The sequence below is a fragment of the Sceloporus occidentalis genome, unplaced genomic scaffold, assembly GCF_023333645.1.
Source record: "Sceloporus occidentalis isolate IW3139 unplaced genomic scaffold, rSceOcc1.0.p SCAF_17, whole genome shotgun sequence".
In the NCBI taxonomy this organism is placed as follows: Eukaryota; Metazoa; Chordata; class Lepidosauria; order Squamata; family Phrynosomatidae; genus Sceloporus; species Sceloporus occidentalis.
The window spans coordinates 14,430,435-14,450,647 of NW_028316997.1; positions in this window are offsets into that span (position 1 = coordinate 14,430,435).

The window sequence follows — 20,213 nt, forward strand, 5'->3', positions numbered from 1 at the left end:
AGTAATTAAACTGGCCTGCTTCCCCTCCTCAATAACTGGAGTTGAGCACCACTGGTATAGAGTTTTAATGTTAATAAAATTCAGGGTACAAATATCAATTGCCCTAATAAACCATTTTTTAATAAAAAAAAGTTCTAGATTATCCACTTCCTCCCATCCACAGGAGACTGAGTATTTTGAAAGTTTTAAGGGAGGAAAGTCTTGTATACTTTGCATAATTAAATTCTTATCACATACAGTATTGTTGCCAGCATTAATAGTGCTAATGTAAATCATTGCAAGTCTGCTTCTTTAGTTTCTTCTTTGCCACTGTACCAAAGCTGTGAAAATCCTCTGCTTGAATATTTTGCAAGTTTCTGCACTTGATGGCCTACAAAAGTTTATACAATTTATTGTCTATTTCAAAAACACAGTATGGTTTTAATTCTAATAAATGCATAATCTATATTTATTTTAAGTCATTTTATATAGCAGATATAATTACTACAGCATATATTTGTTATTAATAAAACTTACATTTGATAACTAATTCTAATTGAAATAAGCTGCTTTATTACTATATAACTATAACACATGTTATATGTCTGCATCTGAAAAAACAGAAGAAAGTAATCATTAAGCCTTAACTAAACCACAAATCTGTAGGCTAGCTGAAACAGTTAATGTCATTGCTAGCATTAAAGGGATGCCCCAGCCATTATATGCACTTTAATGTATGTGACTGCTGAGTGGCCCCTTCAAATTTTGGTTTCAGCACAATGGATATGCTTCTTTCCTTACCTTCAGCTCCAAGACTTGCAGTAGGTGTTGTTGGCCAAACACATCTCCTGCTTACCACTGCACAGGATTTGCAAGCATTGCCTGTCTCTTTTCTCCACTTTTTTCCTTCTCACTTTCATGTAGAGAGAATCAGAACAATAATTCCCAAGCAGTAGCATACCTAGCGGGGGGGGGGGGCGGTTTGCCCCGGGTGCCGCCCGTCAGGGGGGTGCCACGGGCTAAGGTGACCACATGTCCGGATCCCCGGCAGCATGGTCACTTTTTTTTTACACAGAGGAGAGAGAGGGGCGCCTACCAACTGCTCGGCGCCCTTCAGTCTCCTTCGCGAGGCCTCTAACGCCGTTGCGGTGCACCATATTTGGTTTCGGACAGGTAAATGCTGGATTTGCGGTTTCAGTCCAGAATTTTCGTTTCGGTACATCCCTAAGCCAGACAATGAAGTGGTAGGCCTACACCACATCAATATTTGGCTTAGTATATAGTGATAGGAGTTATGCTGCACTATTATCAGTGTCTGGCTCAATGTATAGTGATAGGGATTACGCTGTACCAGCTGTACCAAAAAAATGTACTACCGTAAACTTTGGCAGAGGCTGGTGGTAGAATCTCATGCATGAAAAGAGTTAAAGTACCAGCATTTGAAATGGTAAATTTAATTAGCCAGATTAAAATAAAGTAAATGACACAAAACCTTTACTTTTCCTCTCACTGATTTCTGGGCCTAGAAAGTTTTGCGACTACAAATTCAGGATTCTGGATAAGTAAAAATGAAATAGTTCTATTTATCCTAGGGATACACCTAAATTAAAATTCTGGACCAAAACTGAAAATTCAGGGTTCACTTAGCCAAAACCCGAAAAACACCCCCACCTTTAAAAATAATAAAAAATCCCACACTTTTAATAAAAGTAAGTTACACACCAAAATTGTACAATGTTAAAATATATATATATAATTATGATTGTTAACAGCAATCTCAGGGATACCCAGATTCCCGCATGTACTGGTTGGCTGGGCATGATAGGAGTGTGATTGCTGTCAAAAATCATATATAAATTAATATTGTTATTGTATTTTTTTGTCCAATTTTGGTGTGTTAACCACACTTTTATTAAAAGTAAGTAACACACCACAATTGGACAAAAAAATTCAACAATATGGCTTGGCATGATATGCTGTTAGCAATCACACTCCTTTATTGCCAGGCAACCAGTAAATGCTGCAACCTAGGCATGATGGGACTGTGATTGCTACTAGCAATCATACTCCTATCATGCCAAGTCAGCCAGTACATGCTGGTACAGGGTGGCTGTATGTGCAGACCCCATACTGCTGGCAGCATCAATACACAAGTGGGGCAGCTAGCCAGGTTTCAGCATGCACTGGCTGACTTGGCATGATAGGAGTGTGATTGCTAACAGCAATCACAGTCCCATCATGCCTAGGTTCCAGCACTTACACATCCATGCTATCACACCACACACACTAATTCATTCACAAATTAATTCCCTCAATCACGCATACTCATTCAAACTCCCTCCCCCACCCCCTTACCTGGACTGCAGCTCTCTCGATGCCGCTCACAGACTTCAGCAGGGGGCGCGGCCTCCCTTTGCGTTCTTTTGTACTGCACAGAGGAAGCAGTACTGGAGCAGAGTCATGTGATGTCACGTAAACTCTGCTGTGTTCCGCTTCCTCTGTGGAGTACAAATGACCCTCCCACAGGTAAGCAGCAGGGCTCTTATGATCCCGGTTGTCCTGGTTGCCGATCTCACGCGGGCCGCACCTCGAGGTGCCGCGGGCCGCATTTGGCCCGCGGGCCGCATGTTGGACGCCCCTGTGGTATGCGTTACTATCAAACAACACCCCAATATGTGTTCAGCAACATGCATGGGTTTGTCGGGTTATTTGGCTGGTAAAAGGCTACTTTTGGAACATGCGTAATTCAGGTTTTCAATACAGGTCGTTGATCGCCTACTAAACTCTTTTAAAACGGGCCTCCACTGCCATATAGAGTATTGCAGACATTGACGCCCCGGGGAGGAGCCAGACACGACCCCTGATGCCGATCTCGGCGTTACTGAATGCCTCAACGTCGAGGCATTACAGCAACGCCATTTAAGCAAGGAAAGTGATCATTGATCACTTTTTAAGCTTTTTTTAATGATGCTTCAGGACCGTCAAAGGTCATTCTCAGACCGTTTTTGCATGACGGCCCTGAACCGGCATCGCCCATTAAGGGGTTAATAAAACTTCAAGCTACTACAATTAAATATTGTGGGTGCAGAACAAGATTCCCCAGTACTAACAAACACTGGCTTGAATAGAAAAATAATGTTTCTCCCTCCAGTTGCCCTAAAATATGATATAATCCTATTTTAACAAGGAGGTTCAATTATCATGAACCCCAAATGTAGCATGTATATAGTGTAAACCATTAAGCACAAAGCATTTCTCCATGACCGTCATCAATGGCTTTATTAAGTCCTTTAACTTCTGTGATCTAGCGGGAATTCTAATATATTTTAGGGCAGGTGAGTGAGGCAACATTAGTTTTCTTTTTAAGCCACTGTTTGTTATTTTTGAGGAATCTTGTGCCTCTCTATTTTTGCATATTTGTTCTCATTCAGATCATTCAACTCATTTGAATATAAGACAATGTGAATAAACACAAAATGCAGCTTTTAAATAATAATTTCATTTATTGAAGGTAAAGAGTTAATCAAAACCGAAGGAGTAATTGCCCCTCTAAACCTAATAACTGGTTGTGCTACCGTTGGCAACAACAGCTGTAATCCAACATTTGCAATAACTGGCAAAGAGTCTTTTGCATGGCCGTGGAGGAATTTTTTGTCCACTCTTCTTGGCAGTAAGGTGTTAATTCAGCGACATTGGGACTAAATTAAATATGCATATACTTGTTATAACTAAAGCTGAGAACAGTATGTTATCTAATCTATAATAGTATGTTTTGTACATATTTCCGTACATATATATATATATATATATATATATATATACAATCAGCCATAATATTCTAACCACTGACAGGTGAAGTGAATAACACTGATAATCTTGTTATCATGGCACCTGTCAGTAGATGGGATATATTAGGCAGTAAGTAAAGATTTTGTCTGAGAAACTTTTACTGGCTATATGACCAGGTCAGAACATCTCCAAAACCGCAGCTCTTGTGGGGTGTTCCCAGTCTGCAGTCGTCAGTTGCTATAAAAAGTGGTCCAAATCAGACGAGCTACTATAGCTCAAATACCGTATTTGCTTGATTATAAGACGAGGTTTTTTTCCGAGCAAATGCTCTGAAAAATACCCCTCGTCTTATAATCGGGGTCGTCTTATAATCAGACCTCAAATAGGTCTGACTATGAGACGACTAAGATCCAGATCCCCCTAGATATTAAGAAGGGAGAGAGGGGGTAGATAGTAAGAAGGGGGAGGGGGTAGATAGTGAGAAGGGGTAGATAGTGAGTAGGGGAGGAGATGGGGTAGACAGTGAGTAGGGGGAAAGTGGGTAGATAGTGAGAAGAGGATGAGATTGTGAGAAAGGGAGGAGAGGGGGTAGATAGTGAGAAGGGGAAGAGATCATGAGAAAGGGGTAGTAAGAATCTTGAAAGAAAGAGTGAGAATGAGTAAGATAATGAATTAAGTAATGTGTGCATGAATGGTGAGAATGAATTGTGAGAATGCATTAATGAATATGTGTAAATTATTTGTGTGAATGAGTGAGAGAATGAATAATTGTGTGAAGGAATTGGGTAAATTACAGAGTGAATGAGTGAGTGAATGTATAAGTGTTTTGTGTGTATCACAGATGTATAAGTGATTTGGGGAAATGCAAAGATGGCACAAGCAGGTTGTTTGAGCTTTGGGGACCAAGATGGCACAGGCAGGGTGTTTATGGAACAAAGATGACACAGGCAGGGTGTTTATGGGACAAAGATGGAACAGGGTGGGCTGTTTGAAGACAAAGATGTCTTATGCTGGGCTGTTTGGGGACAAAGATGTCTTATGCTGGGCTGTTTGGGGACAAAGATGTCTTATGCTGGGCTGTTTGGGGACAAAATGGCTCACGGTGGGCTGTTTGTGACAAAGATGGCTCAGGCTGGGCTGTAATTTGTGTGTGTAATCTGGGTGCTGGTCAAGTTCTATGTGGACACCAGGGCTGGCTTTGGGGTGTGCAACCTGTGATCTATGCCTGTAATTTAGGGGGAGGGGTTTATCGCGCGGACCATTTCCTAAAAGATCCGCAGTTCGCCGAACCGCTACTTAATATTCAAATTTGCAGTGGGGAAAAGAAAGCTCTGCACAATCTTAAAGCCAGCGGAACATCTGAAAGCCCGTGCAAACTGAAAACGTTAATATTAATTAGGAAACGGTTCGGCCGCTTCTTAATAAATATTCAAATTTGTAGTTTGCGCGGGATTTCAGCCGTCCCGCAGGCTTTTGACATCGGGCACAGCTTTCCCCCCACCGCACAGTTACAGTTGGTTCCCACAGAGACATGGGCAGCGTACTGCTGAGCGAGCCTGTGGAGCAGCAGCAGTCTGGTAAGAACTTGCTTATATGCTCTTTCTTTCTTATTTAAATTTTAAATTATATATATTTATTATAAATATATATTTATTAATACTAGAAAGGTAGTTAGCAATGCATTATGCATTGCTAACTACCATTATATTATTTATAAATATATTATTATTATTAGTAATTAATTAATGGTAATTAAAAGTCTGGTAATAACTTGCTTATGTTATTTTTCTTTATTTCTTTCCTATTAATAAAATAAACATTTATTATTGTTAAATTTATTGATTTTATTATAAATATATAAAATTTATTTTTACTATAAAGGTAATAAGTATATTAGGTAATTAAAGTATGTACTGGTGCCTTTTTTTGGATTATTGATTTGCCAACCTGCCCCCCCCCCAGATATGCCTTATACCCCCAGATATGCCTCTTGACCCCCTATATGCCACTCTGCCTCCCTGATATTCCTTTTAACCCCCTATATGCCACTCTGCCCCCCAGATATGCCTTATACACCCCTATATGCCACTCTGCCTCCCTGATATTCCTTTTAACCCCCTATATGCCTCTCTGCCCCCAGGCAAACCTTATACACCCCTATATGCCACTCTGCCTCCCTGATATTCATTTTAACCCCCTATATGCCACTCTGCCCCCCAGGCATGCCTTATACACCCCTATATGCCACTCTGTGAATGAATTATGTGAATGAAAGTGTGAATTAGTGGGGGACTGTAAAAGTGTTTGCATGTATCAGCTGTATAATCATGGAAACCATCAGGGTGTTGGGACAAAGATGGCACAGGCTGGGCTGTTTGGGGACAAAGTTGACTCGTGCTGTGCTGTTTGGGGATAAATATGGCAAATCATATGTTTATAATTTGGGTGCTGATCAGGTTCTATGTGGACAGTGTGGACGCCAGGGCTGGCTTTTCGGTTTGCAACCTGTGATCAACGCCTGTAGTTTAGGGCTGTTTAGACTGTGTGCGATGGCGCCTAGTGATGAGAGCAGCTTGAGGGGGTGAAAGCTCCGCCCCCTTGCACGGGCAAATAAAAGGAAATAAAAACAAAAACCAAAAATGTAGATAGTGGGAAGGGGGGTAGAAGGGGCAGAGGGTGTGAGAGGGGTGTAGATTGGGTTGGGGGGGGCCCTTAACAGATTCTCGCACCGGGGCCTTAGGCTTCTAGTTACACCCCTGCCTTTAATGCTGAGTTTATATGTGATTTCCAGTTGATCTATACCTGCAAAGCTGGGTTTATGTGCAATTCTGTTGGACTATACCTGCAATGCTATACAAGCAAGCGTTGTTTACATGTGTTGTTTATTTGATCTATACCTGAACTACAGGGAGGAAGGAAAAGAGAGGTGTGGCATAGTGAATGAGGGGACAAAGGGGATGATTACGGGGGGAGAGGACCTTTTAAAGTCACAGTAGAGTGAGAAGGAGGGAAGACTGCACTGACTCTCGCAGTGGCAAATATTTTTTTCGTTGTGGGAGTGGAGAGAGTTATTGCCTGCTAGGGTGCATGGAGGGAGTTCAAAGGAAATAATTTCCTAGGGTCCAATTTATTCAATATTTAAAGGAAAAATGTTTTTGTTACAAATATTGTTTTTTCCCCCTATATTTAATGTATTTAAGGTACATTATTGTTTCCAGTTATATATTATTGTATTTGCTTGCACTTGCACGTAAATAATCTCTAATTAAAACTAGTTGTTTGTTACAAGATTTTTTCCCTTTCTTTTTTGTCGAGGTGGGTGCCAGAGAAGTAGTCCGCACAGGCCGCCTGAACACTTAAGGCCTGCCCTGAGTGTGCATCACTTACCTGGAGAACACATGGCACCAGGATGTATCCATGGAGGCCCCACCTTGCAACTTACAGGATATAAAATATATACTGCTAATGTCTTGATACCAGATACCACAGCACACCTTCAGAGGTCTAGTGTAGTGCATGCCTTGATTGGTTCAGGGCTGTTTTGGCGGCAAAAGGGAGACCAACACAATATTAGGCAGTTGGTGATAATGTTATGGCTGATCGATATATATATTGAGGTAAAGTAGAAGGTAACCTTTAATATGTCACTCTGGATCTTAAAATAAATGCCTTAGTGGACTGAAACATGGAAGCATTAAAACCACAAAGAAATATTTTTTCTTTTGAACTATAGACCTATAAGTATAAATGAACACAATTAAGTCCTGACAGCATGAAAAAAACATTGGAGAATTCTGTGAGACAAGCTATGCATAGACCTTATATAATTTATTATGGCGTCAATGTTACAGGAAGAGTCTGTAACAAGGTAGATTTCCAAACTCTAAATGGTTCAGTGAATTCAGGATCTGCAACAAGCCACCACTAGATACATGACATCCCATGAGATATATGTATAACAGGGGAAATTCAAAAGAACTCCGAACAGTAATCACTGTGATATTATAATAACTATAATAAGGTATAATTAAATGCCCTCAGAGTAGCAGGATAAGAGCATAATAAAAATTGTAATATGTCTAGATTTCTCGATACTGTCAGCAAACCGTACATTGTTTAAGAGTGTCTCAAAGGTTTTTATGATTTTTAAAGTTGTCTTGTAAATTTGGGCAATCACATTTATTTCATGGTTTCCTGCTACCCAAAACAAAACACAAAATGTGACCCCTCTGCAAAACTATCTGAGGGGGGCCCCTGTTACCCCACCCATCAGACACAAGCTCAAAGTGAACCCACACAGCCTACGGTACTCATAGACAAGCACTAACAGAAGATCACAACTCACAGACAGCTACTCTCACAAGAACAGCTCACAGAGCACACAGATACTCATACACCCATTTTTTCTTTATGTTTAGTCCCCTTACTAAATACTTTCTACCACCACCATCATACCTCCTCATATTTAGCATACCGTGCAGGCTCTTAATATGTTAACATATACCGACCATGCTTTGTCACACTGAAAGAAATTGAAGAACATTGACTGCTCAACTGGGATAATGCAAACTGAAAAAACACTATGGTAACCGCAGTCTATATTTTGGTCAGCTGAACCAACACACATGACATTCACAATTAAGTGACACCCACTTAAACATAAATTATCATAAATTATTCAAGGAGGCAAATCATTTACATGTAATATCAGTAAAACAGACCACAAACATTGAATATGAAAAAAGGGGTGCATTATGCACTAATGCTATCATTCACAATAACACTGTGCATGTTGTCCCTGCCTGTTACTTGGTGGGAATCCTACTCTCCTGTGGTGGCCACCAGCATGTAGTTAGGAATAGTGTGCATGCTACACATAGTCGTAGAGAATTTAAAGGGCAACACTTGATATTGCCTGGTCCTAAGTCTTGCTCCGGCTTCCTGTTCCTTTGACTCGACCATGAGTTATCCTTTTCTACATCTAAATATCAGTCTGATCCTGCCCAAAAAAGGCAGTCTAGAAATGTGAGGCAAATTTCCTCTGTATGAAGACACCAACAACCAGAGATGTACGTTTCGGCCTTCATTGGTCTCATTAGTGGGGATTGGTTGGTATCCCGCTAGGCACAAGAGAGGAAGGAGGTCCATCTTCATAGCTTGAGATGCCCCAAGTGGGGATACACCATTGGACAGGCTATGAAGTGGCTGTCTGTTCTTGGTGAGCATCTCTCTCTTTTTTATGGCATTTCACCCTTTAGGGATCTCTTCCGGTTCATCCTCTTTTTGTATGGTTTGCATTGTAGTGGAATAAACTCTTCATTGTGGATCCTTATCCAGTCACCTATACCTCGTGTGACAAACTTAGTATAAATAATCATGTGAGTCATACATCAACCACACAGGACCCAAGAGTATTACACTCCAGCATTAAAGAGGTCATCTGCACACACACACACACCTTTCGCCATTCAGCAGCCACTCCTACAATGCTTATAGCTAGCAATGAGAGGTCAACTGATCCTGTACCTGTCATAGATCTGTGAGAGACAGAATACCAACAAAAAAATTCAGAATAACGCATTTCAAATAAATTATAAATTGATTCGCATAAGTATTTGATCCCCTATCAGTCAGCAAGATGTCTGGCTCCTTTCTTAAAGGGAGTGCTCCTAATCTCAGTTTGTTACCTGTATAAAATGCACCTGTCCACAAAAGCAATCAATCAGATTGTAAACTCTCTACAATGGCCAAGACCAAAGAGCTGTCAAGGGATGACAGGGACAAGATTGAAGACCTACACAAGGCTAGAATGGGCTACAAGACCATCGACAAGCAGCTTGGTGAGAAGGTAACAACAGTTGGTGTGATTATTCGCAAATGGAAGAAACACAAAATAACTGTCAATCTCCCTCGGTCTGGGGCTCCATGCAAGATCTCACCTTGTGGAGTTTCAATGGTCATGAGAACAATGAGGAATCAGCCCAGAACTACACAGGAGGATCTTGTCAATGAACTCAAGGCAGCTGGGACCATAGCCACCAAGAAAACAATTGGTAACACACTACGCCGTGAAGGACTGAAATCCTGCAGCACCCACAAGGTCCCCCTGCTCAAGAAAGTACATGTACAAGCCTGAAGTTTGCTAATGACCATCTGAATAATTCAAAGGAGAACTGGGTGAGTTTTGTGGTCAGATGGGACCAAAATCAAGTTATTTGGCATCAACTCAACTCGCAGTGTTTGGTGGAGGAGGAGTGCTGCCTATGACCTATGGATGGATATTCCAGCATGACAATGACCCAAAACACACGGCCAAGGCAACAAAGGAGTGGCTCAAGAAAAAGCACATTAAGATCATGGAGTCTCCAGCCCTTAATCTATAGAAAATCCGTGGAGGGAGCTGAAGGTTCGAGTTGCCAAACATCAGCCTAGAAACCTTAATGACTTGGAGAGGATCTGCAAAGAGGAGTAGGACAAAATCCCTCCTGAGATGTGTGCAAACCTGGTGGCCAACTACAAGAAGGGTCTGACATCTGTGATTGCCAACAAGGTTTTTGCCACCAAGTATTAAATCATATTTTGTAAAGGGGTCAAATTTTACTGAGTAAAATGCAAATCAGTTTATAACTTATTTGAAATGCTTTATTGTTATTCTGTCTCTCACTGTGAAATAAACATACCATCAATATATATATATATATATATATATATATATATATACACACAAATGTGTACTTGTGTGAGGATGAGCATGGATGTGTACTTCCGTATGTGTGTGTGTGTATTCTCTTCTACAAATGTATGTATGACATGGGTGTATTTAAGTATATGTCATGTGAAAGACTGTGATGTCTCAGCATACATTACACTTCAGCAAGCAGAAACTCCCTGTCTCTGCCCTCTATTGTACTTGTCAATGCTTTTGCAGATCATATTTTATATTTTTGCCCCTTATAAGAACTATTTCGGCTGCAACCATAATGGGGAAAAACTGCAGCAGGATCTTTATGATGGACTTTTAAAGGGTTAATATTTGAAGCATCTAAGAGTCAACTAATTCTCACGTATGCACATGATTAATAACAGCTTTCCCCAAAAGTTTTGCAGTATAACATACACTATATGGACAAAAGTATTGGGACACCTGACCATTACACTACTTTTATGACATTGCATTCTGAATACATATACATTAATATGTAGTTGGTCAACCCCCCCCCCACACACACACCTTTGCACATATAACAGCTGCCACCTTTCTGGGAAGGCTTTCTCCAAGATTTTAGAGTGTTTTTGTGGGAATTTTTGCCCATTCATCTAGTAGAGCATTTGTGATGTCAGATATAGACCAGTAGAAAAATGGCACTCTATTCCATCATATATTAGGCAATCACACTTTCTACAAATTACAGCAACATTCATGCTCAACCTGCCATAGCAAGCTGTTTTCCTTAGGATATGCATGTTGTTTAGTCAATCATTGTGAGTGATAAGAAAAAAAATCTCTTTTAAAGATGCTTATTTTTCCAAGCTGTTGAAGGAAGTGAAGTAGAAAAGAGTTTGACAGCTTCATGTGATGCCAACTGTTCCATAGTTTTATGAAAAGACACAGCAGAAACATATGCGGCTAAGTGACTGTAACAGTCTGGGATATTCATCTCTCTGAGCAATTTAGGTTTAGATCCAGAGATTCCTGCCAAATTCTCCACACACACACGCACACAAACACTGTCCAGCTACTGGATGTAGCTTTCTCAGAGGAGCTCAACAACCATTTATAGATCATTATAGTTTACAGATATGCACTTCAGCATGGAATTGTGCTCGCTTGGCAACAAAAGGGCAAATGAGCTATTATATACAGACACAGTTTGTCTAAAAATATATCCGTTTCAGATAATAGGGCTCAATCTATTATTACTGAGATTACAAGATAATTTATTCCGTTCATGAGATACAGTATATATGGGAAAATACATTAAAACACCATAATACTACATGTACAGTATCTCACATTTTTGTAAATACTGAAGAAATGACACTCTGCTACAATGTAAAGTAGTGAGTGTACAGCCTCTATAACAGTGTAAATTTACTGTCCCCTCAAAATAGCTCAACACACAGCTATTAATGTCTAACACCTTGGCAACAAAAGTGAGTACACCCTAAGTGGAAATGTCCAAATTGGGCCCAATGTGTCAATACTCTTTATTAAGCAGCAGCAGCAGCTGTTTTTCCTTAAGACTATGATGCTGGGGAGCTTTAGTATTTACATTACTGAAATCCTGAAGCACAGCAATCCAATGAACATCTAGACACCTGACCATCACACCTATATGAGTTTGTTGGACATTCTATTCCAAAACCATGGGCATTAATATGAAACTTCCCCACTCCCCTTTGCAGTTATAATGCTCTCCACTCTTCTGGGAGGCACTTATCATTGGCATTCTAATTCATCCCAAATGTGTTCAATGGGATTAAGATCAGGGCTCTCTGTAGTCTACTTGAGATCTTCCAAACCAAGCTTGTCAAACCATGTCTTTATGGACCTTGCTTTGTGCACAGTCGTACAGGAAGGGGCCTTCCCCAAACAGTTGGCATTTCCAATGCTACAGTATAGAAAGACATTTATATCCTTCCAAATTTGCGGCACCATTTTGCTCAAGGCCCTTTCCTGTTTTCAACAGTACTGTGCTCCATGCACAATGCAAGACCCATAAGGACATGGTTTCACAAGTCTGGTGTAGAGGAGCTCAAGTGGCTGATTGCGGGCCAGGCCTTCTCAACCAATGTCAATGCCTGACCCTACACATGCACTTTTGGGTGAATGAGCATTAATTCACATAAGAACACTCCAGAATCTTGTGGAAAGTCTTCCCAGAGGAGTGGAGGCCATTATAGCTGCAACAGTGGCGCCAACTGTTGGTTGTTGGAATGGGATGTCCAACAAGCTCATATAGGTGCAATTGTCAAGTGTTCACATATTTTTGGTCACATTGCGTGCAATCTAAAATTTTTAGGTATATACATAACATAAACATGCAATACATACTGTCCTCAGAATGATAATTCACAGTGTGAATTCATGATTAAACAGCAAAAACTATGCTTTGTTATCAAGTTAAAAAGTAGTTTGGAGAAATGAATTCCACAGTAACAGATCTGTCATACTTTGTTATGTACTTATTAGTTATTCAGAGTGAAGTGCCAGTAATGCTGTAACTGGAAATTGCTACGGCGCATATCCAAAGTGTGACATCGCACCATTCACTTCAGAGAATTCTTACAGGTCAGACACCTTACTGGTATAAGCATCATTCAGACTTCTTACATTAAAAGTGGGTCACAGGACCGGACTGAACTAAATGGGTTCAAACATAGAAAGTGATTCAGTTGCAATGGGATCCCTATATGACCCTCTTTATTAACTTTTTAACATATGTTGAATTTGTCACGTTGAGCATATGTTACTGTTTCATCACATATGCTAAAAGTTAACCATCATCAGTTATCTGTTTGTCAACTTGGTAACGTGTGTAACATAGCTCATGTTTTTAAACTAAAATGAAAATACCTAATATGTTCATCAGTACATATGGTCATATGTTTTACAGCTGGAAAAAACAGTTTTGCTATCTGTTGTAATTGGTCTGGCTGCAGGGAAGCAAGGGCCCTGCAAGCGCCTAGCACCAGCCCCCCCCCCCCGACATACTGCTATGAATATGACGCCATTTCTCTGCGCTCAAATGGAAAATCCAATGCAGCTATGTCCAAAAGCACTCCTGCTCCAATGAGAGCATAATAACACATTAATTCAAGAACAGAAAACACAGCACTCCAGGGATGTTGAAAGTGAATCCACACATTTAATAAGTGTGATAACAGACAAGGGGGAAGCACAAATTTTTAGGGGTACACACATCCCTGTATCTGTACCCTTAAACATTTGTGCTTCCACCTTGTCCTTCATCACACTTAAACATGTGGATTCACTTGCAACATCTCTGGAGAACTGTGTGTAAGTGTAAGTAATTATATTATAAAATTATTTTCAAATAGGTGAAAAAAACAGTGAAAAACATCGGTACAACATAGTACACAGCCATAGGTCCATTGTATGTTGTATCGCATGATACAGCAAGATTGACAGCAAAGCTCCTGGTGAAATTATGACCAACGAGGCATGTATAAGCAGGTATATCAAGGGAGCCTTCTTGAGTCTTAACTTGGGCCATAACTGTAGGGGGTGGGACTGAAAGTTAGAGAAGAAGAGGGGAAGAGGGGAAGAAAAAAAAGTCCACCTTGCCAAGAGAATGTATGTTGATATAATGAATCACCTTCCCGCAACAGCCGCCGGGTCTGTAGCCCTGCCATGAACTCCAATCAGCCTGCCACACCATTAGCCAAAAGGATCAACTCCTCCAACTCGTGCTTACACTGTGTATTTTACTGTGTGTATGTTTAAGTATGTTAGTATGTGTGCGTATAAGTATGTTGCTGTATGTGTGTGGGAAGAGCTTGGGGGGTCTCCACCGTATATTTTTTGTTACGCCACTGAGTAGAGAGGCAGCCATATGTATTTGGTGTTAGCACGTATGTTTGGGTGTCAACATATGATGTTATTGTGAGTTTGTGTTTCAGTGTATGGTGTTGGAGTGTCAAATGTGGCGGCCCACTTGCTAAGATATATTTTTCATCATGGGTTTGGCAGAGAATCATGGGGATTTTGGTCCTACAGCAGCTTGGGAGGCACACGGATTTTGAGTTGTAAATGCATGTTTGAAGTTGCAGAACTGATGCCAAAGCAGAGGCCAAAAAAAGTGGCAGGTCATTAAAGACCCACACCGGAACACTCAACGAGACAGTACTGGAGCTGACTGGCGGTGCATATCCCGTGAATGCCATGTCCCTGCAAAAGTGATTTTTAAGGTCTGGAATTTATTATTACTTCTTCTGCTACCACCACCACCAAAAAACCAGAGCTAATTATATGATGAGTATCAATTACCAAGGTCAGAAACACATACAAGTACAGTATCTATAATCCATATAAAAAACAAAAGTGATTACCAGGCAGGCAGACAGAAAAACCAGATGTAGGCAAACTTATTGTTTTTGTTCAAGCAACGAATAAAAAATCTGCTTATCCAGGAACAAGTCAAATTAAAAGTACTCTTTGGTCTGCCTCCTAGTGTCAGCTATGACATCATAACATACTTACAAGTAGTTAAAATAAAAACAGCTCCAGTCTGTTGGGGCCATCGGGCAGCCATGTGCTGGTTTCCAAGCGCATTTGTTTTTGGATTGTATCCTGTGATTTCTTCTGTTTGTGTAGCTGGCTTCCGACACTGGCATTATTCCACTTCCCTGCGTGTTTGCATTTTACCTCTAAAATGTATTACCACACCAAATTAAACAAATCTTAGTTGACTGCCTTTGTGAGCCAGGCCTGATGGGGCTGTTCTGAAAAAGGTTTATCATGAACATCAGGAATATCCAAGAGATATAGGGATTATGGTGTTACAATCTTTCATTTTTGTTTGGATGCTACCTGTTGTAGAAGTGGTATTTCCAGTCTTAACATAAACATGTTGAATCTTCACAGGGCCGGCCGAAGACTTAACGCCGCCTGGGGCGAAGTTTAAAATGCCGCCCCCCGCCGACGCCGGGCGGCATTATCTACCCCCCCCCACCGGTACTTACCCTTAAACAGTCCTGCGGCGAGTCTCCCTGTGCTGCCACGGTGCCGGCTTGTAATGCTGAGCGCCGGAAATTCACGTCACTTCCGGCGCTCTGCATTACAAGCCGGCACCGAGACCGAACAGGGAAACTCGCCGCAGAGGAGAGAGAGAGGGGCGCCGAGCGGGTAAGCGAAAACCACTCGGCGCCACTCTCTCTCTCCTCCGCTTCAAAAAAACAAAAAAAAACGCTTGGGGCGGCAAAGTGCCGCCCCTTCTGAAGTGCCGCCTGGGGCAATTGCCCCAGTCGGCTCCATTGTAGGGCCGGCCCTGAATCTTCATATATAAGATTTGCTACATGTACATTAACAACTACAATAAAAACTTAAATGAGAGAGTGTGAGGTGACAGGCCAATATATATATATATATATATATATATATTGTGACAAGCCTCCCTTTTCCTTGGGATTTTTGTCAAGGATCTTGGCTGTAACCACAGTCTTCTAGGGTAAATGAAGTCCAGGACACATCCAGCTCAGCTTCAATGTTTATTTTAAAGGAATAAACAGCAGCAGTTATAAGTAGAATAACAGTCTTTGCTTTAGCACTTGCTTAGGACTAAACAGGTCACAAGTTACCATCAATATGGCTTTGCAGAGAGAAACCACCCCTCAGTTTATCAGCTCTCCTAACTGGCATAACAGTGGCTTCCTCCTCTGAATCAGGCTCAAACCCTTTAACCTTCTGCCTGCTAATTAATCAGCCACAGGTGAGCTGTTACTTAGTCCACACCTGTGGAGCTCCTGTCGAGAATGCAGGCTCTGGACTGGATCAAAACAGCAGTTAGTGCTGTTGGAGTAGTGATGTCCGGATCATGAACGAATCGTTCATTTGATCCGGTTCTTTTTAGTGATCCGGATGAATCGGTTCAGTAGACTGAACGATTCATTTGTAGCGGTTCAGTCTGTGAATCATTCAGCTGTAACCTGATCCTAGAGCTGTGAGTCATCTTCAGAGCTCTCAGACACAGACTCTGGGGTCAGGTTACAGCTCATTAATTCACAGAGGAACGATGACTCATAGAGTCAGAGACTCGTTCAATGATTCGAATGATCCGAAGACTCGAATGATTCAATGATTCAAATGATTCGAATCTTACAGGGATCCGGATCTTACAAGGATCCGAATCTTACAGAGATTCGAATCTTACAGAGAATATTACTGATAACATACTTTTATAAATAAATACATTAATAATGTTTACACTGCCCCCAGGATTTAGATTCCCCTAAGTTTGCCCCCCCTTTACCTATAAGTGCACCTACAGTTAACTTTATTAAATTAATTAAATTAATCCTCAGTCATCAGCATAAAATTAACCCTTATACCCCATCAACCATAACTGCCCCTGAAATTAACCGTAAAGATCCCATTAACCATAACAGCCCATGAAATTAACCCTAAAGACCCCATTAACCATAACGGCCCCTGAAATTAACCCTAAATACTCCATTAACCATAACTGCCCCTAAATTAATTGCATGTACTCCAGATAAATTACCTAATAAATTGGTATGGTTGATGGGGTCTTTAGTGTTAATTTAGGGGCAGTTATACTTAATGGGGTGTTTAGGGTTAATTTAGGGGCAGTTATGCTTAATGGGGTCTTTAGTGTTAATTTAGGGGCAGTTATGCTTAATGAGGTGTTTAGGGTTAATTTGGGGGCAGTTATGCTTAATGGGGTGTTTAGGGTTAATTTAGGGGCAGTTATGCTTAATGGGGTCTTTAGTGTTAATTTAGGGGCAGTTATGCTTAATGAGGTGTTTAGGGTTAATTTGGGGGCAGTTATGCTTAATGGGGTGTTTAGGGTTAATTTGGGGGCAGTTATGCTTAATGGGGTGTTAAGGGTTAATTTTAGGGGCAGTCATGGTTGATGGGGTGTTAAGGGTTAATTTTAGGGGCAGACATGGTTGATGGGGTGTTTAGGGTTAATTTAATGGTGAGGGTTAATTTAATTAATTTAATAAAGTTAGCTTAAGGTGCAGTTGCAGGTAAAGGGGAATGTAAATCCTGGGGGCAGTGATTATTAATGTATTATTTATAACAGTATGGTGATATTATCTGACTGATTTGAATCCCAATGAAGGCAGAGAGTCGTTCAAAGATCCGGATCTTACAATGATCCGGATCTTACAGTGATCCGGATCACTGTAAGATTCGGATCCCTGTAAAATCCGAATCTTTGAACGACTCTCTGCCTTCATTGACATCACTGGAGGCAGGGGGGAGGATTCACAATGAAAGGGGCGGGGCCAATCGTTAGTGTGCCTGCACAGAGTTACTGGAAAACAGTAACTCCTGTGAGTCACACTGAGTGATCCGAAGATTCGGATCATGAATCGGATCATTTCAGTGAACGAATCGAAATGATCCGATTCACTTTAATGATCCGAACTTCCCATCACTATGTTGGAGCACTGGCCCACCCTGCTCTTCCAGATGCTCCGCCCCAGGGACCCTTACCATGTTTTGCAAACTGCCAGTAGTGCAGTTTGTAAACAAACAACATATTTCCCTGGGACATATTTTAAAGCAGGCTACTATTGACCAAGGCTGGTCTAATATACCTGCCATCTATCACTTTACCACACCTTTTGTCACAATATATATATATATATATATATATATATACACACACACACACACACACACACGCACACATATATAGGGTCTGAAGGTATGATATCAAAATCTGATTCCTGCATGGTTTATATATATTTGTCAGATATGCTTGTTTTTATGTGACAAATGCAATTGATAAAACATCAAAAGAGGCATCATAGATTTGTGAAAATATATATACTTTTTGAAAAAAGGTGATAACGGCATATACCAATTTGAATCAAATTGTTTCTTGATGTACATGCAGTTTTCACCTTATTTCCAAGAAGTATATATATATTTGTTTTAAATGTTTAGTGGCTCTTTAAATGTTTTATTAATAGCATGTGTCACATTAAAAATCTAAATTACCGGTATCTAAAAGGCACCACTGCATACTTTTTCCAGACTTATATTGAACACATTGATTAACTGCTTTTTATATATATATTTGTTAAACAGCTTGAAATTCTTCAAAGTGCCTTTTTCACCGTAAATGTTACTTATTTATGAGTGACTGCCTGAGTCTTTGTGTCTGTGTGAGAGACTGCCTGAGTCTGTGTGTGTGTGTGACTGCCTGAGTCTCTGTGTGTGTGAGGTTTTTATTTTTTAGTAAGAAAGCTCAGAAGTGGTTACTAAAAAATTAGAATACCACTACTATATATATGACTAAATGAAATTGGTTGGCTTTACATCTTGGAGGAGCTTTTCTTTGAGGCAGCCAATTGTTGTCGCCTGTGGTTCTCTTTACTATATATTCTCCAGATCGCTGCTGAATAGATCCTTCCCCTGAAAGGGAGCACTGCAGAGCCTGTTTTTTTTTTATCAAAGACAGGGCAGTTGCATGGGCCTTAGATCGAACTGACGTGAACGCTGCTTCAGACATAAGATCTATGGCGAGACGTGTCCACAATCCTCTTAGCTACTAGTTCCGTGCCAGGAATGGTTGATAAATCTTTCATAACCTGCGAAATCTTCACTGCTTTGGATGTAGATGCTATGACAATTGCAGGTGTAAACTTTGCAGCTGTAGCCTGAAAGGATCTTTTCACTAATCCTGCTTTTTTATCCATTGGATCCCGAAAATGAAGACTATCCTCTAAGGTGATGGTAGACTTCCTAGCGGGTTTTGTGACAGACACATCCACTTTAGGGACTCCCATAGGTCTGACTGTTTAGAACAAAACACTCTGCTACAAGTGTTAAGCCCTTTTCTCCAGGTGACTGCTCTGAGATGATAGCCGCAAGTGTACAGGAAAGGTCTTCATCCTGCATGAATGCCCTTGAAAAGGGTCTGCTTTTTTAGCGGATACATCTTACTGCATGTCAAACGAGGATCTCGTAGCTGTAATCGACTTCTCTACTTCTTCCAGAAGGAAGAAAAAAAAGATTTCTCCTTGATCTCACCATATTCCAAAGAGGGAACCTGAAATCAGGCAGGATCTGCTACAGAAGATGAACATGGTTCTTCCTCAGCATATGGGGCTTTATCTCCCTATATGACATGAAAATCTGTGGGGCTAGGAACTGAAGCTTGTGGGTAAGAGATATTTTTAAAATGATTCACAGTATCATATCCTGCGATTCTTCACTTAACCACCAAGTAATCCTGTCTGGCTCTGGTGCTGGAAGGATCTTCCAGCGTATTTTTGTTTCTTCTTCAAGGTCTGATGTTTTGACTTGGAATTGGCCTTTCTTGGGGTGTTTTCCTCTTCATGAGGTTAAGAGCCCCTGTTATCAGTCATTCTGCAAGAGTCATAATAATACAGTCTAATTAATACCTGCTTGTTTGAAGCCATAAGGTGTATCCCAGGCAGAAATTGCTATTGAAACCAAGGCAGGACTCTCTTACCAGCATCAGAAAGCACCCGGTAACATGTAATTTAATAAAGGCATAATCAGTTCCCCCAATTTAGCTAAATCAGTATAGTGCTTGGGCACCTGATAGTAAACATGTGCACGGTGAAGTTTTTGCCGCATTAATTTTCAGGCACCAAATTCCGTTTCCTGGCCAGCAAAAATGTTCCCCCACAATAAGGACTGTCAAAGAGGAGCAGCAGCAGTAGTAGTAGTATTAACATGCAGGCACTGGCAGATGGTA